The sequence below is a fragment of the Ambystoma mexicanum genome (assembly GCF_040938575.1).
Source record: "Ambystoma mexicanum isolate Mex_15411 chromosome 12 unlocalized genomic scaffold, UKY_AmexF1_1 Mex_chr12_unloc.1, whole genome shotgun sequence".
In the NCBI taxonomy this organism is placed as follows: Eukaryota; Metazoa; Chordata; class Amphibia; order Caudata; family Ambystomatidae; genus Ambystoma; species Ambystoma mexicanum.
In genome coordinates this window covers 4865806-4888371 of record NW_027182322.1, presented here as the reverse complement: position 1 = coordinate 4888371, position 22566 = coordinate 4865806, and the positions used below count along the sequence as shown (strand labels likewise).

General features: G+C 46.3%; 6 non-coding genes across 6 annotated transcripts; all 6 read right to left on the bottom strand.

Annotated features, from left to right (window-relative positions):
* Positions 1-4670: 4670 nt before the first annotated feature.
* TRNAH-GUG (transfer RNA histidin (anticodon GUG)) lies at positions 4671-4742 on the bottom strand. The gene has a single exon. It is a non-coding gene; the product is annotated as a tRNA-His (tRNA).
* A 2398-nt stretch (positions 4743-7140) lies between these two features.
* TRNAH-GUG (transfer RNA histidin (anticodon GUG)) lies at positions 7141-7212 on the bottom strand. The gene has a single exon. It is a non-coding gene; the product is annotated as a tRNA-His (tRNA).
* Positions 7213-9371: 2159 nt separating this feature from the next.
* On the bottom strand, positions 9372-9443 carry TRNAH-GUG (transfer RNA histidin (anticodon GUG)). Its single transcript has one exon. It is a non-coding gene; the product is annotated as a tRNA-His (tRNA).
* A 2398-nt stretch (positions 9444-11841) lies between these two features.
* Positions 11842-11913, bottom strand: TRNAH-GUG (transfer RNA histidin (anticodon GUG)). Its single transcript has one exon. It is a non-coding gene; the product is annotated as a tRNA-His (tRNA).
* A 2398-nt stretch (positions 11914-14311) lies between these two features.
* On the bottom strand, positions 14312-14383 carry TRNAH-GUG (transfer RNA histidin (anticodon GUG)). Its single transcript has one exon. It is a non-coding gene; the product is annotated as a tRNA-His (tRNA).
* A 2398-nt stretch (positions 14384-16781) lies between these two features.
* Positions 16782-16853, bottom strand: TRNAH-GUG (transfer RNA histidin (anticodon GUG)). The gene has a single exon. It is a non-coding gene; the product is annotated as a tRNA-His (tRNA).
* Positions 16854-22566: the final 5713 nt, after the last annotated feature.

The window sequence follows — 22566 nt, the reverse complement described above, 5'->3', positions numbered from 1 at the left end:
CAATTAGAAATATTATAGTTACACAAACCTGGCAATGGTGCGGCAGCCAGGGCCGATAATGGCCCGCCAGCCTGAGAGCAGGAAAGTGTGAGAGCAGTGATGGTCTTGTGAGAGTTTACAGCTGTTATTGACCCTGTCCCCTTCCATTGCAGAGTTTTCTCCCTATAAGAAGTGCAGAGGCTCCCTCCGGGGTGCTAATAGTACATTTATTTTTTTGCGCAGGAGAAGTGCTCTTCACCAATTGCACGTGCCAAATCACCCGAAGGCCACCACCATAAAATTCAGGCATTCATGTTCATGCGTCCTCCATGTTATGTCCTTATAAAGGGATGCATGTTCATGATGACTCCATGTCACACCTGCATACAAGGATGCATGTTCATGCCGCCTCGTTCTCTTGGCTTCATACAGGGATTTTATCTCCTCCCTGTCTCACCCTCATGCAGGGATGCATGACCAATGCTCCTTCCCTTCTCGCCCGCATACATGGATGCACGTTCATGTCTCCTCGTTCTCTCGGCTTCATACAGGGATTTTATCTCCTCCCTGTCTCACCCTCAGGAAGGGATGCATGACCAATGCTCCTTCCCGTCTCGCCCGCATACATGGATGCACGTTCACGCCTCCTCCTTCTCTCGGCTTCATACGGGGATCATATCTCCTCCCTGTCTCACCCTCATGCAGGGATGCATGACCAATGCTCCTTCCTGTCTCGCCCGCATACATGGATGCACGTTCACGCCTCCTCCTTCTCTCGGCTTCATACGGGGATCATATCTCCTCCCTGTCTCACCCTCATGCAGGGATGCATGACCAATGCTCCTTCCCTTCTCGCCTGCATACATGGATGCACGTTCACGCCTCCTCCTTCTCTCGGCTTCATACGGGGATCATATCTCCTCCCTGTCTCACCCTCATGCAGGGATGCATGACCAATGCTCCTTCCTGTCTCGCCCGCATACATGGATGCACGTTCACGCCTCCTCCTTCTCTCGGCTTCATACGGGGATCATATCTCCTCCCTGTCTCACCCTCATGCAGGGATGCATGACCAATGCTCCTTCCCTTCTCGCCTGCATACATGGATGCACGTTCACGCCTCCTCCTTCTCTCGGCTTCATACGGGGATCATATCTCCTCAATGTCTCACCCTCACTTCCAACATGTGTAACTTCTTGTTCTCTTTGACGTCTGGGGCATGGGTGGCTACTGCACAGCTCTAGATGTCGCCCACCTGCAAGGTGCTATTGAAAGCACTTTTCCACATTGGACGTGCTATATTAACCCCCTCTCCCCAAATACAATAAAAATAAAGAAATATATGTGCTTCCATAATGTCTACCTTCTAATGTTTCATATGTGTAAGCACATTGTCCTCCTCCTGACCACATTCTAAAACTATGTGCAAATTGTTCCTTCCATAAACTGTCACTTCCTTGGCCCTTTATTTATAATGACTGTTATACTCTCTCTCTTTCCGCCACAGTATAAAAAAGCCTAGCACACCTCATGATTGGACTAAGAAATTCCTGTCATTTAGTTGGAAATGATTTTCCCATTATCCCCAAAAACTCCTCACTGTGTCTAAGAACGCTTTTTTTCACAGGACAATACAGATCAGATTGACTTGAAAGGTCCTTTCACGCGACTACAGAATGCCTCTCATTCCACTAAAAGATACTCCAGTGCCTACAATAGCCTAGGACTAGACTATGAGTCCCAATGTAGAAAGACCACAAGTCCACAGATATGCCTGTTTATTTAAACATCTGTATTATCATCAGCGTGTGACTGTAAAGGCGGGACCTCGCGCTCTCTGTAACGCGCTCCATTGGCAACATCAGTTAAATGTCGTTGGTTCAATCCCTCGCGGATGTTGTTTTTATTCCCATTTGTAACTGGGAAATACTGTCGCTGCAATACATATGTCTTAATCAAGCTAGTGGTTATTGACGTAAATGGCAGTGTTATAATGTTTCATGTACTGCAAATGTCACCACATAATGCGCTCTTAATTAGATTTGGTTGAAATACATTACAGTCACCCGATGAAAAAGTGTGCAAAGAGCATTAAAGAAACAAAAGGTTCATAACAGTAACAGGACATATCGAATTGTTTCAGTCCTCCACAGAGATTGCCAATGTATTAATGGAAATTCTAAAATATCTGCCCAACTGCCGTGACATTGCCTCACCGCAATGCCGTGACTCGGAGTCGAACCGAGGTTGCTGCGGCCACAACGCAGAGTACTAACCACTATACGATCACAGCGAGCTACTTGGGCTACTACAATGTGACGTTCCACCTCTATCATAAGCTGTAATCCATCTGTGATGTCATGACTCATGTTTGAATTAAAGGTTGGTTGTGATGTTATCCATGAGAATAAGTGGACACCTGATCCCCAGTCACTTATTTAAGATCTCAATAATCAAGTCAGAATCCAAATGAAAGTCATCAAAGTGGAGCCAATTAGAAATAATATAGTTACACAAACCTGGCAATGGTGCGGCAGCCAGGGCCGATAATGGCCCGCCAGCCTGAGAGCAGGAAAGTGTGAGAGCAGTGATGGTCTTGTGAGAGTTTACAGCTGTTATTGACCCTGTCCCCTTCCATTGCAGAGTTTTCTCCCTATAAGAAGTGCAGAGGCTCCCTCCGGGGTGCTAATAGTACATTTCTTTTTTTGCGCAGGAGAAGTGCTCTTCACCAATTGCACGTGCCAAATCACCCGAAGGCCACCACCATAAAATTCAGGCATTCATGTTCATGCGTCCTCCATGTTATGTCCTTATAAAGGGATGCATGTTCATGATGACTCCATGTCACACCTGCATACAAGGATGTATGTTCATGCCGCCTCGTTCTCTTGGCTTCATACAGGGATTTTATCTCCTCCCTGTCTCACCCTCATGCAGGGATGCATGACCAATGCTCCTTCCCTTCTCGCCCGCATACATGGATGCACGTTCATGTCTCCTCGTTCTCTCGGCTTCATACAGGGATTTTATCTCCTCCCTGTCTCACCCTCAGGAAGGGATGCATGACCAATGCTCCTTCCCGTCTCGCCCGCATACATGGATGCACGTTCACGCCTCCTCCTTCTCTCGGCTTCATACGGGGATCATATCTCCTCCCTGTCTCACCCTCATGCAGGGATGCATGACCAATGCTCCTTCCTGTCTCGCCCGCATACATGGATGCACGTTCACGCCTCCTCCTTCTCTCGGCTTCATACAGGGATCATATCTCCTCCCTGTCTCACCCTCATGCAGGCATGCATGACCAATGCTCCTTCCCTTCTTGCCTGCATACATGGATGCACGTTCACGCCTCCTCCTTCTCTCGGCTTCATACGGGGATCATATCTCCTCCCTGTCTCACCCTCATGCAGGGATGCATGACCAATGCTCCTTCCTGTCCCGCCCGCATACATGGATGCACGTTCACGCCTCCTCCTTCTCTCGGCTTCATACGGGGATCATATCTCCTCCCTGTCTCACCCTCATGCAGGGATGCATGACCAATGCTCCTTCCCTTCTCGCCTGCATACATGGATGCACGTTCACGCCTCCTCCTTCTCTCGGCTTCATACGGGGATCATATCTCCTCAATGTCTCACCCTCACTTCCAACATATGTAACTTCTTGTTCTCTTTGACGTCTGGGGCATGGGTGGCTACTGCACAGCTCTAGATGTCGCCCACCTGCAAGGTGCTATTGAAAGCACTTTTCCACATTGGACGTGCTATATTAACCCCCTCTCCCCAAATACAATAAAAATAAAGAAATATATGTGCTTCCATAATGTCTACCTTCTAATGTTTCATATGTGTAAGCACATTGTCCTCCTCCTGACCACATTCTAAAACTATGTGCAAATTGTTCCTTCCATAAACTGTAACTTCCTTGGCCCTTTATTTATAATGACTGTTATACTCTCTCTCTTTCCGCCACAGTATAAAAAAGCCTAGCACACCTCATGATTGGACTAAGAAATTCCTGTCATTTAGTTGGAAATGATTTTCCCATTATCCCCAAAAACTCCTCACTGTGTCTAAGAACGCTTTTTTTCACAGGACAATACAGATCAGATTGACTTGAAAGGTCCTTTCACGCGACTACAGAATGCCTCTCATTCCACTAAAAGATACTCCAGTGCCTACAATAGCCTAGGACTAGACTATGAGTCCCAATGTAGAAAGACCACAAGTCCACAGATATGCCTGTTTATTTAAACATCTGTATTATCATCAGCGTGTGACTGTAAAGGCGGGACCTCGCGCTCTCTGTAACGCGCTCCATTGGCAACATCAGTTAAATGTCGTTGGTTCAATCCCTCGCGGATGTTGTTTTTATTCCCATTTGTAACTGGGAAATACTGTCGCTGCAATACATATGTCTTAATCAAGCTAGTGGTTATTGACGTAAATGGCAGTGTTATAATGTTTCATGTACTGCAAATGTCACCACATAATGCGCTCTTAATTAGATTTGGTTGAAATACATTACAGTCACCCGATGAAAAAGTGTGCAAAGAGCATTAAAGAAACAAAAGGTTCATAACAGTAACAGGACATATCGAATTGTTTCAGTCCTCCACAGAGATTGCCAATGTATTAATGGAAATTCTAAAATATCTGCCCAACTGCCGTGACATTGCCTCACCGCAATGCCGTGACTCGGATTCGAACCGAGGTTGCTGCGGCCACAACGCAGAGTACTAACCACTATACGATCACGGCGAGCTACTTGGGCTACTACAATGTGACGTTCCACCTCTATCATAAGCTGTAATCCATCTGTGATGTCATGACTCATGTTTGAATTAAAGGTTGGTTGTGATGTTATCCATGAGAATAAGTGGACACCTGATCCCCAGTCACTTATTTAAGATCTCAATAATCAAGTCAGAATCCAAATGAAAGTCATCAAAGTGGAGCCAATTAGAAATAATATAGTTACACAAACCTGGCAATGGTGCGGCAGCCAGGGCCGATAATGGCCCGCCAGCCTGAGAGCAGGAAAGTGTGAGAGCAGTGATGGTCTAGTGAGAGTTTACAGCTGTTATTGACCCTGTCCCCTTCCATTGCAGAGTTTTCTCCCTATAAGAAGTGCAGAGGCTCCCTCCGGGGTGCTAATAGTACATTTCTTTTTTTGCGCAGGAGAAGTGCTCTTCACCAATTGCACGTGCCAAATCACCCGAAGGCCACCACCATAAAATTCAGGCATTCATGTTCATGCGTCCTCCATGTTATGTCCTTATAAAGGGATGCATGTTCATGATGACTCCATGTCACACCTGCATACAAGGATGTATGTTCATGCCGCCTCGTTCTCTTGGCTTCATACAGGGATTTTATCTCCTCCCTGTCTCACCCTCATGCAGGGATGCATGACCAATGCTCCTTCCCTTCTCGCCCGCATACATGGATGCACGTTCATGTCTCCTCGTTCTCTCGGCTTCATACAGGGATTTTATCTCCTCCCTGTCTCACCCTCAGGAAGGGATGCATGACCAATGCTGCTTCCCGTCTCGCCCGCATACATGGATGCACGTTCACGCCTCCTCCTTCTCTCGGCTTCATACGGGGATCATATCTCCTCCCTGTCTCACCCTCATGCAGGGATGCATGACCAATGCTCCTTCCTGTCTCGCCCGCATACATGGATGCACGTTCACGCCTCCTCCTTCTCTCGGCTTCATACAGGGATCATATCTCCTCCCTGTCTCACCCTCATGCAGGCATGCATGACCAATGCTCCTTCCCTTCTCGCCTGCATACATGGATGCACGTTCACGCCTCCTCCTTCTCTCGGCTTCATACGGGGATCATATCTCCTCCCTGTCTCACCCTCATGCAGGGATGCATGACCAATGCTCCTTCCTGTCTCGCCCGCATACATGGCTGCACGTTCACGCCTCCTCCTTCTCTCGGCTTCATACGGGGATCATATCTCCTCCCTGTCTCACCCTCATGCAGGGATGCATGACCAATGCTCCTTCCCTTCTCGCCTGCATACATGGATGCACGTTCACGCCTCCTCCTTCTCTCGGCTTCATACGGGAATCATATCTCCTCAATGTCTCACCCTCACTTCCAACATGTGTAACTTCTTGTTCTCTTTGACGTCTGGGGCATGGGTGGCTACTGCACAGCTCTAGATGTCGCCCACCTGCAAGGTGCTATTGAAAGCACTTTTCCACATTGGACGTGCTATATTAACCCCCTCTCCCCAAATACAATAAAAATAAAGAAATATATGTGCTTCCATAATGTCTACCTTCTAATGTTTCATATGTGTAAGCACATTGTCCTCCTCCTGACCACATTCTAAAACTATGTGCAAATTGTTCCTTCCATAAACTGTAACTTCCTTGGCCCTTTATTTATAATGACTGTTATACTCTCTCTCTTTCCGCCACAGTATAAAAAAGCCTAGCACACCTCATGATTGGACTAAGAAATTCCTGTCATTTAGTTGGAAATGATTTTCCCATTATCCCCAAAAACTCCTCACTGTGTCTAAGAACGCTTTTTTTCACAGGACAATACAGATCAGATTGACTTGAAAGGTCCTTTCACGCGACTACAGAATGCCTCTCATTCCACTAAAAGATACTCCAGTGCCTACAATAGCCTAGGACTAGACTATGAGTCCCAATGTAGAAAGACCACAAGTCCACAGATATGCCTGTTTATTTAAACATCTGTATTATCATCAGCGTGTGACTGTAAAGGCGGGACCTCGCGCTCTCTGTAACGCGCTCCATTGGCAACATCAGTTAAATGTCGTTGGTTCAATCCCTCGCGGATGTTGTTTTTATTCCCATTTGTAACTGGGAAATACTGTCGCTGCAATACATATGTCTTAATCAAGCTAGTGGTTATTGACGTAAATGGCAGTGTTATAATGTTTCATGTACTGCAAATGTCACCACATAATGCGCTCTTAATTAGATTTGGTTGAAATACATTACAGTCACCCGATGAAAAAGTGTGCAAAGAGCATTAAAGAAACAAAAGGTTCATAACAGTAACAGGACATATCGAATTGTTTCAGTCCTCCACAGAGATTGCCAATGTATTAATGGAAATTCTAAAATATCTGCCCAACTGCCGTGACATTGCCTCACCGCAATGCCGTGACTCGGATTCGAACCGAGGTTGCTGCGGCCACAACGCAGAGTACTAACCACTATACGATCACGGCGAGCTACTTGGGCTACTACAATGTGACGTTCCACCTCTATCATAAGCTGTAATCCATCTGTGATGTCATGACTCATGTTTGAATTAAAGGTTGGTTGTGATGTTATCCATGATAATAAGTGGACACCTGATCCCCAGTCACTTATTTAAGATCTCAATAATCAAGTCAGAATCCAAATGAAAGTCATCAAAGTGGAGCCAATTAGAAATAATATAGTTACACAAACCTGGCAATGGTGCGGCAGCAGGGCCGATAATGGCCCGCCAGCCTGAGAGCAGGAAAGTGTGAGAGCAGTGATGGTCTTGTGAGAGTTTACAGCTGTTATTGACCCTGTCCCCTTCCATTGCAGAGTTTTCTCCCTATAAGAAGTGCAGAGGCTCCCTCCGGGGTGCTAATAGTACATTTCTTTTTTTGCGCAGGAGAAGTGCTCTTCACCAATTGCACGTGCCAAATCACCCGAAGGCCACCACCATAAAATTCAGGCATTCATGTTCATGCGTCCTCCATGTTATGTCCTTATAAAGGGATGCATGTTCATGATGACTCCATGTCACACCTGCATACAAGGATGTATGTTCATGCCGCCTCGTTCTCTTGGCTTCATACAGGGATTTTATCTCCTCCCTGTCTCACCCTCATGCAGGGATGCATGACCAATGCTCCTTCCCTTCTCGCCCGCATACATGGATGCACGTTCATGTCTCCTCGTTCTCTCGGCTTCATACAGGGATTTTATCTCCTCCCTGTCTCACCCTCAGGAAGGGATGCATGACCAATGCTCCTTCCCGTCTCGCCCGCATACATGGATGCACGTTCACGCCTCCTCCTTCTCTCGGCTTCATACGGGGATCATATCTCCTCCCTGTCTCACCCTCATGCAGGGATGCATGACCAATGCTCCTTCCTGTCTCGCCCGCATACATGGATGCACGTTCACGCCTCCTCCTTCTCTCGGCTTCATACAGGGATCATATCTCCTCCCTGTCTCACCCTCATGCAGGCATGCATGACCAATGCTCCTTCCCTTCTCGCCTGCATACATGGATGCACGTTCACGCCTCCTCCTTCTCTCGGCTTCATACGGGGATCATATCTCCTTAATGTCTCACCCTCACTTCCAACATGTGTAACTTCTTGTTCTCTTTGACGTCTGGGGCATGGGTGGCTACTGCACAGCTCTAGATGTCGCCCACCTGCAAGGTGCTATTGAAAGCACTTTTCCACATTGGACGTGCTATATTAACCCCCTCTCCCCAAATACAATAAAAATAAAGAAATATATGTGCTTCCATAATGTCTACCTTCTAATGTTTCATATGTGTAAGCACATTGTCCTCCTCCTGACCACATTCTAAAACTATGTGCAAATTGTTCCTTCCATAAACTGTAACTTCCTTGGCCCTTTATTTATAATGACTGTTATACTCTCTCTCTTTCCGCCACAGTATAAAAAAGCCTAGCACACCTCATGATTGGACTAAGAAATTCCTGTCATTTAGTTGGAAATGATTTTCCCATTATCCCCAAAAACTCCTCACTGTGTCTAAGAACGCTTTTTTTCACAGGACAATACAGATCAGATTGACTTGAAAGGTCCTTTCACGCGACTACAGAATGCCTCTCATTCCACTAAAAGATACTCCAGTGCCTACAATAGCCTAGGACTAGACTATGAGTCCCAATGTAGAAAGACCACAAGTCCACAGATATGCCTGTTTATTTAAACATCTGTATTATCATCAGCGTGTGACTGTAAAGGCGGGACCTCGCGCTCTCTGTAACGCGCTCCATTGGCAACATCAGTTAAATGTCGTTGGTTCAATCCCTCGCGGATGTTGTTTTTATTCCCATTTGTAACTGGGAAATACTGTCGCTGCAATACATATGTCTTAATCAAGCTAGTGGTTATTGACGTAAATGGCAGTGTTATAATGTTTCATGTACTGCAAATGTCACCACATAATGCGCTCTTAATTAGATTTGGTTGAAATACATTACAGTCACCCGATGAAAAAGTGTGCAAAGAGCATTAAAGAAACAAAAGGTTCATAACAGTAACAGGACATATCGAATTGTTTCAGTCCTCCACAGAGATTGCCAATGTATTAATGGAAATTCTAAAATATCTGCCCAACTGCCGTGACATTGCCTCACCGCAATGCCGTGACTCGGATTCGAACCGAGGTTGCTGCGGCCACAACGCAGAGTACTAACCACTATACGATCACGGCGAGCTACTTGGGCTACTACAATGTGACGTTCCACCTCTATCATAAGCTGTAATCCATCTGTGATGTCATGACTCATGTTTGAATTAAAGGTTGGTTGTGATGTTATCCATGAGAATAAGTGGACACCTGATCCCCAGTCACTTATTTAAGATCTCAATAATCAAGTCAGAATCCAAATGAAAGTCATCAAAGTGGAGCCAATTAGAAATAATATAGTTACACAAACCTGGCAATGGTGCGGCAGCCAGGGCCGATAATGGCCCGCCAGCCTGAGAGCAGGAAAGTGTGAGAGCAGTGATGGTCTTGTGAGAGTTTACAGCTGTTATTGACCCTGTCCCCTTCCATTGCAGAGTTTTCTCCCTATAAGAAGTGCAGAGGCTCCCTCCGGGGTGCTAATAGTACATTTCTTTTTTTGCGCAGGAGAAGTGCTCTTCACCAATTGCACGTGCCAAATCACCCGAAGGCCACCACCATAAAATTCAGGCATTCATGTTCATGCGTCCTCCATGTTATGTCCTTATAAAGGGATGCATGTTCATGATGACTCCATGTCACACCTGCATACAAGGATGTATGTTCATGCCGCCTCGTTCTCTTGGCTTCATACAGGGATTTTATCTCCTCCCTGTCTCACCCTCATGCAGGGATGCATGACCAATGCTCCTTCCCTTCTCGCCCGCATACATGGATGCACGTTCATGTCTCCTCGTTCTCTCGGCTTCATACAGGGATTTTATCTCCTCCCTGTCTCACCCTCAGGAAGGGATGCATGACCAATGCTCCTTCCCGTCTCGCCCGCATACATGGATGCACGTTCACGCCTCCTCCTTCTCTCGGCTTCATACGGGGATCATATCTCCTCCCTGTCTCACCCTCATGCAGGGATGCATGACCAATGCTCCTTCCTGTCTCGCCCGCATACATGGATGCACGTTCACGCCTCCTCCTTCTCTCGGCTTCATACAGGGATCATATCTCCTCCCTGTCTCACCCTCCTGCAGGCATGCATGACCAATGCTCCTTCCCTTCTCGCCTGCATACATGGATGCACGTTCACGCCTCCTCCTTCTCTCGGCTTCATACGGGGATCATATCTCCTCCCTGTCTCACCCTCATGCAGGGATGCATGACCAATGCTCCTTCCTGTCTCGCCCGCATACATGGCTGCACGTTCACGCCTCCTCCTTCTCTCGGCTTCATACGGGGATCATATCTCCTCCCTGTCTCACCCTCATGCAGGGATGCATGACCAATGCTCCTTCCCTTCTCGTCTGCATACATGGATGCACGTTCACGCCTCCTCCTTCTCTCGGCTTCATACGGGGATCATATCTCCTCAATGTCTCACCCTCACTTCCAACATGTGTAACTTCTTGTTCTCTTTGACGTCTGGGGCATGGGTGGCTACTGCACAGCTCTAGATGTCGCCCACCTGCAAGGTGCTATTGAAAGCACTTTTCCACATTGGACGTGCTATATTAACCCCCTCTCCCCAAATACAATAAAAATAAAGAAATATATGTACTTCCATAATGTCTACCTTCTAATGTTTCATATGTGTAAGCACATTGTCCTCCTCCTGACCACATTCTAAAACTATGTGCAAATTGTTCCTTCCATAAACTGTAACTTCCTTGGCCCTTTATTTATAATGACTGTTATACTCTCTCTCTTTCCGCCACAGTATAAAAAAGCCTAGCACACCTCATGATTGGACGAAGAAATTCCTGTCATTTAGTTGGAAATGATTTTCCCATTATCCCCAAAAACTCCTCACTGTGTCTAAGAACGCTTTTTTTCACAGGACAATACAGATCAGATTGACTTGAAAGGTCCTTTCACGCGACTACAGAATGCCTCTCATTCCACTAAAAGATACTCCAGTGCCTACAATAGCCTAGGACTAGACTATGAGTCCCAATGTAGAAAGACCACAAGTCCACAGATATGCCTGTTTATTTAAACATCTGTATTATCATCAGCGTGTGACTGTAAAGGCGGGACCTCGCGCTCTCTGTAACGCGCTCCATTGGCAACATCAGTTAAATGTCGTTGGTTCAATCCCTCGCGGATGTTGTTTTTATTCCCATTTGTAACTGGGAAATACTGTCGCTGCAATACATATGTCTTAATCAAGCTAGTGGTTATTGACGTAAATGGCAGTGTTATAATGTTTCATGTACTGCAAATGTCACCACATAATGCGCTCTTAATTAGATTTGGTTGAAATACATTACAGTCACCCGATGAAAAAGTGTGCAAAGAGCATTAAAGAAACAAAAGGTTCATAACAGTAACAGGACATATCGAATTGTTTCAGTCCTCCACAGAGATTGCCAATGTATTAATGGAAATTCTAAAATATCTGCCCAACTGCCGTGACATTGCCACACCGCAATGCCGTGACTCGGATTCGAACCGAGGTTGCTGCGGCCACAACGCAGAGTACTAACCACTATACGATCACGGCGAGCTACTTGGGCTACTACAATGTGACGTTCCACCTCTATCATAAGCTGTAATCCATCTGTGATGTCATGACTCATGTTTGAATTAAAGGTTGGTTGTGATGTTATCCATGAGAATAAGTGGACACCTGATCCCCAGTCACTTATTTAAGATCTCAATAATCAAGTCAGAATCCAAATGAAAGTCATCAAAGTGGAGCCAATTAGAAATAATATAGTTACACAAACCTGGCAATGGTGCGGCAGCCAGGGCCGATAATGGCCCGCCAGCCTGAGAGCAGGAAAGTGTGAGAGCAGTGATGGTCTTGTGAGAGTTTACAGCTGTTATTGACCCTGTCCCCTTCCATTGCAGAGTTTTCTCCCTATAAGAAGTGCAGAGGCTCCCTCCGGGGTGCTAATAGTACATTTCTTTTTTTGCGCAGGAGAAGTGCTCTTCACCAATTGCACGTGCCAAATCACCCGAAGGCCACCACCATAAAATTCAGGCATTCATGTTCATGCGTCCTCCATGTTATGTCCTTATAAAGGGATGCATGTTCATGATGACTCCATGTCACACCTGCATACAAGGATGTATGTTCATGCCGCCTCGTTCTCTTGGCTTCATACAGGGATTTTATCTCCTCCCTGTCTCACCCTCATGCAGGGATGCATGACCAATGCTCCTTCCCTTCTCGCCCGCATACATGGATGCACGTTCATGTCTCCTCGTTCTCTCGGCTTCATACAGGGATTTTATCTCCTCCCTGTCTCACCCTCAGGAAGGGATGCATGACCAATGCTCCTTCCCGTCTCGCCCGCATACATGGATGCACGTTCACGCCTCCTCCTTCTCTCGGCTTCATACGGTGATCATATCTCCTCCCTGTCTCACCCTCATGCAGGGATGCATGACCAATGCTCCTTCCTGTCTCGCCCGCATACATGGATGCACGTTCACGCCTCCTCCTTCTCTCGGCTTCATACAGGGATCATATCTCCTCCCTGTCTCACCCTCATGCAGGCATGCATGACCAATGCTCCTTCCCTTCTCGCCTGCATACATGGATGCACGTTCACGCCTCCTCCTTCTCTCGGCTTCATACGGGGATCATATCTCCTCCCTGTCTCACCCTCATGCAGGGATGCATGACCAATGCTCCTTCCTGTCTCGCCCGCATACATGGCTGCACGTTCACGCCTCCTCCTTCTCTCGGCTTCATACGGGGATCATATCTCCTCCCTGTCTCACCCTCATGCAGGGATGCATGACCAATGCTCCTTCCCTTCTCGCCTGCATACATGGATGCACGTTCACGCCTCCTCCTTCTCTCGGCTTCATACGGGGATCATATCTCCTCAATGTCTCACCCTCACTTCCAACATGTGTAACTTCTTGTTCTCTTTGACGTCTGGGGCATGGGTGGCTACTGCACAGCTCTAGATGTCGCCCACCTGCAAGGTGCTATTGAAAGCACTTTTCCACATTGGACGTGCTATATTAACCCCCTCTCCCCAAATACAATAAAAATAAAGAAATATATGTACTTCCATAATGTCTACCTTCTAATGTTTCATATGTGTAAGCACATTGTCCTCCTCCTGACCACATTCTAAAACTATGTGCAAATTGTTCCTTCCATAAACTGTAACTTCCTTGGCCCTTTATTTATAATGACTGTTATACTCTCTCTCTTTCCGCCACAGTATAAAAAAGCCTAGCACACCTCATGATTGGACGAAGAAATTCCTGTCATTTAGTTGGAAATGATTTTCCCATTATCCCCAAAAACTCCTCACTGTGTCTAAGAACGCTTTTTTTCACAGGACAATACAGATCAGATTGACTTGAAAGGTCCTTTCACGCGACTACAGAATGCCTCTCATTCCACTAAAAGATACTCCAGTGCCTACAATAGCCTAGGACTAGACTATGAGTCCCAATGTAGAAAGACCACAAGTCCACAGATATGCCTGTTTATTTAAACATCTGTATTATCATCAGCGTGTGACTGTAAAGGCGGGACCTCGCGCTCTCTGTAACGCGCTCCATTGGCAACATCAGTTAAATGTCGTTGGTTCAATCCCTCGCGGATGTTGTTTTTATTCCCATTTGTAACTGGGAAATACTGTCGCTGCAATACATATGTCTTAATCAAGCTAGTGGTTATTGACGTAAATGGCAGTGTTATAATGTTTCATGTACTGCAAATGTCACCACATAATGCGCTCTTAATTAGATTTGGTTGAAATACATTACAGTCACCCGATGAAAAAGTGTGCAAAGAGCATTAAAGAAACAAAAGGTTCATAACAGTAACAGGACATATCGAATTGTTTCAGTCCTCCACAGAGATTGCCAATGTATTAATGGAAATTCTAAAATATCTGCCCAACTGCCGTGACATTGCCACACCGCAATGCCGTGACTCGGATTCGAACCGAGGTTGCTGCGGCCACAACGCAGAGTACTAACCACTATACGATCACGGCGAGCTACTTGGGCTACTACAATGTGACGTTCCACCTCTATCATAAGCTGTAATCCATCTGTGATGTCATGACTCATGTTTGAATTAAAGGTTGGTTGTGATGTTATCCATGAGAATAAGTGGACACCTGATCCCCAGTCACTTATTTAAGATCTCAATAATCAAGTCAGAATCCAAATGAAAGTCATCAAAGTGGAGCCAATTAGAAATAATATAGTTACACAAACCTGGCAATGGTGCGGCAGCCAGGGCCGATAATGGCCCGCCAGCCTGAGAGCAGGAAAGTGTGAGAGCAGTGATGGTCTTGTGAGAGTTTACAGCTGTTATTGACCCTGTCCCCTTCCATTGCAGAGTTTTCTCCCTATAAGAAGTGCAGAGGCTCCCTCCGGGGTGCTAATAGTACATTTCTTTTTTTGCGCAGGAGAAGTGCTCTTCACCAATTGCACGTGCCAAATCACCCGAAGGCCACCACCATAAAATTCAGGCATTCATGTTCATGCGTCCTCCATGTTATGTCCTTATAAAGGGATGCATGTTCATGATGACTCCATGTCACACCTGCATACAAGGATGTATGTTCATGCCGCCTCGTTCTCTTGGCTTCATACAGGGATTTTATCTCCTCCCTGTCTCACCCTCATGCAGGGATGCATGACCAATGCTCCTTCCCTTCTCGCCCGCATACATGGATGCACGTTCATGTCTCCTCGTTCTCTCGGCTTCATACAGGGATTTTATCTCCTCCCTGTCTCACCCTCAGGAAGGGATGCATGACCAATGCTCCTTCCCGTCTCGCCCGCATACATGGATGCACGTTCACGCCTCCTCCTTCTCTCGGCTTCATACGGGGATCATATCTCCTCCCTGTCTCACCCTCATGCAGGGATGCATGACCAATGCTCCTTCCTGTCTCGCCCGCATACATGGATGCACGTTCACGCCTCCTCCTTCTCTCGGCTTCATACAGGGATCATATCTCCTCCCTGTCTCACCCTCATGCAGGCATGCATGACCAATGCTCCTTCCCTTCTCGCCTGCATACATGGATGCACGTTCACGCCTCCTCCTTCTCTCGGCTTCATACGGGGATCATATCTCCTCCCTGTCTCACCCTCATGCAGGGATGCATGACCAATGCTCCTTCCTGTCTCGCCCGCATACATGGCTGCACGTTCACGCCTCCTCCTTCTCTCGGCTTCATACGGGGATCATATCTCCTCCCTGTCTCACCCTCATGCAGGGATGCATGACCAATGCTCCTTCCCTTCTCGCCTGCATACATGGATGCACGTTCACGCCTCCTCCTTCTCTCGGCTTCATACGGGGATCATATCTCCTCAATGTCTCACCCTCACTTCCAACATGTGTAACTTCTTGTTCTCTTTGACGTCTGGGGCATGGGTGGCTACTGCACAGCTCTAGATGTCGCCCACCTGCAAGGTGCTATTGAAAGCACTTTTCCACATTGGACGTGCTATATTAACCCCCTCTCCCCAAATACAATAAAAATAAAGAAATATATGTGCTTCCATAATGTCTACCTTCTAATGTTTCATATGTGTAAGCACATTGTCCTCCTCCTGACCACATTCTAAAACTATGTGCAAATTGTTCCTTCCATAAACTGTAACTTCCTTGGCCCTTTATTTATAATGACTGTTATACTCTCTCTCTTTCCGCCACAGTATAAAAAAGCCTAGCACACCTCATGATTGGACTAAGAAATTCCTGTCATTTAGTTGGAAATGATTTTCCCATTATCCCCAAAAACTCCTCACTGTGTCTAAGAACGCTTTTTTTCACAGGACAATACAGATCAGATTGACTTGAAAGGTCCTTTCACGCGACTACAGAATGCCTCTCATTCCACTAAAAGATACTCCAGTGCCTACAATAGCCTAGGACTAGACTATGAGTCCCAATGTAGAAAGACCACAAGTCCACAGATATGCCTGTTTATTTAAACATCTGTATTATCATCAGCGTGTGACTGTAAAGGCGGGACCTCGCGCTCTCTGTAACGCGCTCCATTGGCAACATCAGTTAAATGTCGTTGGTTCAATCCCTCGCGGATGTTGTTTTTATTCCCATTTGTAACTGGGAAATACTGTCGCTGCAATACATATGTCTTAATCAAGCTAGTGGTTATTGACGTAAATGGCAGTGTTATAATGTTTCATGTACTGCAAATGTCACCACATAATGCGCTCTTAATTAGATTTGGTTGAAATACATTACAGTCACCCGATGAAAAAGTGTGCAAAGAGCATTAAAGAAACAAAAGGTTCATAACAGTAACAGGACATATCGAATTGTTTCAGTCCTCCACAGAGATTGCCAATGTATTAATGGAAATTCTAAAATATCTGCCCAACTGCCGTGACATTGCCACACCGCAATGCCGTGACTCGGATTCGAACCGAGGTTGCTGCGGCCACAACGCAGAGTACTAACCACTATACGATCACGGCGAGCTACTTGGGCTACTACAATGTGACGTTCCACCTCTATCATAAGCTGTAATCCATCTGTGATGTCATGACTCATGTTTGAATTAAAGGTTGGTTGTGATGTTATCCATGAGAATAAGTGGACACCTGATCCCCAGTCACTTATTTAAGATCTCAATAATCAAGTCAGAATCCAAATGAAAGTCATCAAAGTGGAGCCAATTAGAAATAATATAGTTACACAAACCTGGCAATGGTGCGGCAGCCAGGGCCGATAATGGCCCGCCAGCCTGAGAGCAGGAAAGTGTGAGAGCAGTGATGGTCTTGTGAGAGTTTACAGCTGTTATTGACCCTGTCCCCTTCCATTGCAGAGTTTTCTCACTATAAGAAGTGCAGAGGCTCCCTCCGGGGTGCTAATAGTACATTTCTTTTTTTGCGCAGGAGAAGTGCTCTTCACCAATTGCACGTGCCAAATCACCCGAAGGCCACCACCATAAAATTCAGGCATTCATGTTCATGCGTCCTCCATGTTATGTCCTTATAAAGGGATGCATGTTCATGATGACTCCATGTCACACCTGCATACAAGGATGTATGTTCATGCCGCCTCGTTCTCTTGGCTTCATACAGGGATTTTATCTCCTCCCTGTCTCACCCTCATGCAGGGATGCATGACCAATGCTCCTTCCCTTCTCGCCCGCATACATGGATGCACGTTCATGTCTCCTCGTTCTCTCGGCTTCATACAGGGATTTTATCTCCTCCCTGTCTCACCCTCAGGAAGGGATGCATGACCAATGCTCCTTCCCGTCTCGCCCGCATACATGGATGCACGTTCACGCCTCCTCCTTCTCTCGGCTTCATACGGGGATCATATCTCCTCCCTGTCTCACCCTCATGCAGGGATGCATGACCAATGCTCCTTCCTGTCTCGCCCGCATACATGGATGCACGTTCACGCCTCCTCCTTCTCTCGGCTTCATACAGGGATCATATCTCCTCCCTGTCTCACCCTCATGCAGGCATGCATGACCAATGCTCCTTCCCTTCTCGCCTGCATACATGGATGCACGTTCACGCCTCCTCCTTCTCTCGGCTTCATACGGGGATCATATCTCCTCCCTGTCTCACCCTCATGCAGGGATGCATGACCAATGCTCCTTCCTGTCTCGCCCGCATACATGGCTGCACGTTCACGCCTCCTCCTTCTCTCGGCTTCATACGGGGATCATATCTCCTCCCTGTCTCACCCTCATGCAGGGATGCATGACCAATGCTCCTTCCCTTCTCGCCTGCATACATGGATGCACGTTCACGCCTCCTCCTTCTCTCGGCTTCATACGGGGATCATATCTCCTCAATGTCTCACCCTCACTTCCAACATGTGTAACTTCTTGTTCTCTTTGACGTCTGGGGCATGGGTGGCTACTGCACAGCTCTAGATGTCGCCCACCTGCAAGGTGCTATTGAAAGCACTTTTCCACATTGGACGTGCTATATTAACCCCCTCTCCCCAAATACAATAAAAATAAAGAAATATATGTGCTTCCATAATGTCTACCTTCTAATGTTTCATATGTGTAAGCACATTGTCCTCCTCCTGACCACATTCTAAAACTATGTGCAAATTGTTCCTTCCATAAACTGTAACTTCCTTGGCCCTTTATTTATAATGACTGTTATACTCTCTCTCTTTCCGCCACAGTATAAAAAAGCCTAGCACACCTCATGATTGGACTAAGAAATTCCTGTCATTTAGTTGGAAATGATTTTCCCATTATCCCCAAAAACTCCTCATTGTGTCTAAGAACGCTTTTTTTCACAGGACAATACAGATCAGATTGACTTGAAAGGTCCTTTCACGCGACTACAGAATGCCTCTCATTCCACTAAAAGATACTCCAGTGCCTACAATAGCCTAGGACTAGACTATGAGTCCCAATGTAGAAAGACCACAAGTCCACAGATATGCCTGTTTATTTAAACATCTGTATTATCATCAGCGTGTGACTGTAAAGGCGGGACCTCGCGCTCTCTGTAACGCGCTCCATTGGCAACATCAGTTAAATGTCGTTGGTTCAATCCCTCGCGGATGTTGTTTTTATTCCCATTTGTAACTGGGAAATACTGTCGCTGCAATACATATGTCTTAATCAAGCTAGTGGTTATTGACGTAAATGGCAGTGTTATAATGTTTCATGTACTGCAAATGTCACCACATAATGCGCTCTTAATTAGATTTGGTTGAAATACATTACAGTCACCCGATGAAAAAGTGTGCAAAGAGCATTAAAGAAACAAAAGGTTCATAACAGTAACAGGACATATCGAATTGTTTCAGTCCTCCACAGAGATTGCCAATGTATTAATGGAAATTCTAAAATATCTGCCCAACTGCCGTGACATTGCCTCACCGCAATGCCGTGACTCGGATTCGAACCGAGGTTGCTGCGGCCACAACGCAGAGTACTAACCACTATACGATCACGGTGAGCTACTTGGGCTACTACAATGTGACGTTCCACCTCTATCATAAGCTGTAATCCATCTGTGATGTCATGATTCATGTTTGAATTAAAGGTTGGTTGTGATGTTATCCATGAGAATAAGTGGACACCTGATCCCCAGTCACTTATTTAAGATCTCAATAATCAAGTCAGAATCCAAATGAAAGTCATCAAAGTGGAGCCAATTAGAAATAATATAGTTACACAAACCTGGCAATGGTGCGGCAGCCAGGGCCGATAATGGCCCGCCAGCCTGAGAGCAGGAAAGTGTGAGAGCAGTGATGGTCTTGTGAGAGTTTACAGCTGTTATTGACCCTGTCCCCTTCCATTGCAGAGTTTTCTCCCTATAAGAAGTGCAGAGGCTCCCTCCGGGGTGCTAATAGTACATTTCTTTTTTTGCGCAGGAGAAGTGCTCTTCACCAATTGCACGTGCCAAATCACCCGAAGGCCACCACCATAAAATTCAGGCATTCATGTTCATGCGTCCTCCATGTTATGTCCTTATAAAGGGATGCATGTTCATGATGACTCCATGTCACACCTGCATACAAGGATGTATGTTCATGCCGCCTCGTTCTCTTGGCTTCATACAGGGATTTTATCTCCTCCCTGTCTCACCCTCATGCAGGGATGCATGACCAATGCTCCTTCCCTTCTCGCCCGCATACATGGATGCACGTTCATGTCTCCTCGTTCTCTCGGCTTCATACAGGGATTTTATCTCCTCCCTGTCTCACCCTCAGGAAGGGATGCATGACCAATGCTCCTTCCCGTCTCGCCCGCATACATGGATGCACGTTCACGCCTCCTCCTTCTCTCGGCTTCATACGGGGATCATATCTCCTCCCTGTCTCACCCTCATGCAGGGATGCATGACCAATGCTCCTTCCTGTCTCGCCCGCATACATGGATGCACGTTCACGCCTCCTCCTTCTCTCGGCTTCATACAGGGATCATATCTCCTCCCTGTCTCACCCTCATGCAGGCATGCATGACCAATGCTCCTTCCCTTCTCGCCTGCATACATGGATGCACGTTCACGCCTCCTCCTTCTCTCGGCTTCATACGGGGATCATATCTCCTCCCTGTCTCACCCTCATGCAGGGATGCATGACCAATGCTCCTTCCTGTCTCGCCCGCATACATGGCTGCACGTTCACGCCTCCTCCTTCTCTCGGCTTCATACGGGGATCATATCTCCTCCCTGTCTCACCCTCATGCAGGGATGCATGACCAATGCTCCTTCCCTTCTCGCCTGCATACATGGATGCACGTTCACGCCTCCTCCTTCTCTCGGCTTCATACGGGGATCATATCTCCTCAATGTCTCACCCTCACTTCCAACATGTGTAACTTCTTGTTCTCTTTGACGTCTGGGGCATGGGTGGCTACTGCACAGCTCTAGATGTCGCCCACCTGCAAGGTGCTATTGAAAGCACTTTTCCACATTGGACGTGCTATATTAACCCCCTCTCCCCAAATACAATAAAAATAAAGAAATATATGTGCTTCCATAATGTCTACCTTCTAATGTTTCATATGTGTAAGCACATTGTCCTCCTCCTGACCACATTCTAAAACTATGTGCAAATTGTTCCTTCCATAAACTGTAACTTCCTTGGCCCTTTATTTATAATGACTGTTATACTCTCTCTCTTTCCGCCACAGTATAAAAAAGCCTAGCACACCTCATGATTGGACTAAGAAATTCCTGTCATTTAGTTGGAAATGATTTTCCCATTATCCCCAAAAACTCCTCACTGTGTCTCAGAACGCTTTTTTTCACAGGACAATACAGATCAGATTGACTTGAAAGGTCCTTTCACGCGACTACAGAATGCCTCTCATTCCACTAAAAGATACTCCAGTGCCTACAATAGCCTAGGACTAGACTATGAGTCCCAATGTAGAAAGACCACAAGTCCACAGATATGCCTGTTTATTTAAACATCTGTATTATCATCAGCGTGTGACTGTAAAGGCGGGACCTCGCGCTCTCTGTAACGCGCTCCATTGGCAACATCAGTTAAATGTCGTTGGTTCAATCCCTCGCGGATGTTGTTTTTATTCCCATTTGTAACTGGGAAATACTGTCGCTGCAATACATATGTCTTAATCAAGCTAGTGGTTATTGACGTAAATGGCAGTGTTATAATGTTTCATGTACTGCAAATGTCACCACATAATGCGCTCTTAATTAGATTTGGTTGAAATACATTACAGTCACCCGATGAAAAAGTGTGCAAAGAGCATTAAAGAAACAAAAGGTTCATAACAGTAACAGGACATATCGAATTGTTTCAGTCCTCCACAGAGATTGCCAATGTATTAATGGAAATTCTAAAATATCTGCCCAACTGCCGTGACATTGCCTCACCGCAATGCCGTGACTCGGATCCGAACCGAGGTTGCTGCGGCCACAACGCAGAGTACTAAACACTATACAATCACGGCAAGCTACTTGGGCTGCTACAATGTGTCGTTCCACCTCTATCATAAGCTGTACTCCATCTGTGATGTCATGACTCATGTTTGAATTAAAGGTTGGTTGTGATGTTATCCATGAGAATAAGTGGACACCTGATCCCCAGTCACTTATTTAAGATCTCAATAATCAAGTCAGAATCCAAATGAAAGTCATCAAAGTGGAGCCAATTAGAAATAATATAGTTACACAAACCTGGCAATGGTGCGGCAGCCAGGGCCGATAATGGCCCGCCAGCCTGAGAGCAGGAAAGTGTGAGAGCAGTGATGGTCTTGTGAGAGTTTACAGCTGTTATTGACCCTGTCCCCTTCCATTGCAGAGTTTTCTCCCTATAAGAAGTGCAGAGGCTCCCTCCGGGGTGCTAATAGTACATTTATTTTTTTGCGCAGGAGAAGTGCTCTTCACCAATTGCACGTGCCAAATCACCCGAAGGCCACCACCATAAAATTCAGGCATTCATGTTCATGCGTCCTCCATGTTATGTCCTTATAAAGGGATGCATGTTCATGATGACTCCATGTCACACCTGCATACAAGGATGCACGTTCATGTCTCCTCGTTCTCTCGGCTTCATACAGGGATTTTATCTCCTCCCTGTCTCACCCTCAGGAAGGGATGCATGACCAATGCTCCTTCCCGTCTCGCCCGCATACATGGATGCACGTTCACGCCTCCTCCTTCTCTCGGCTTCATACGGGGATCATATCTCCTCCCTGTCTCACCCTCATGCAGGGATGCATGA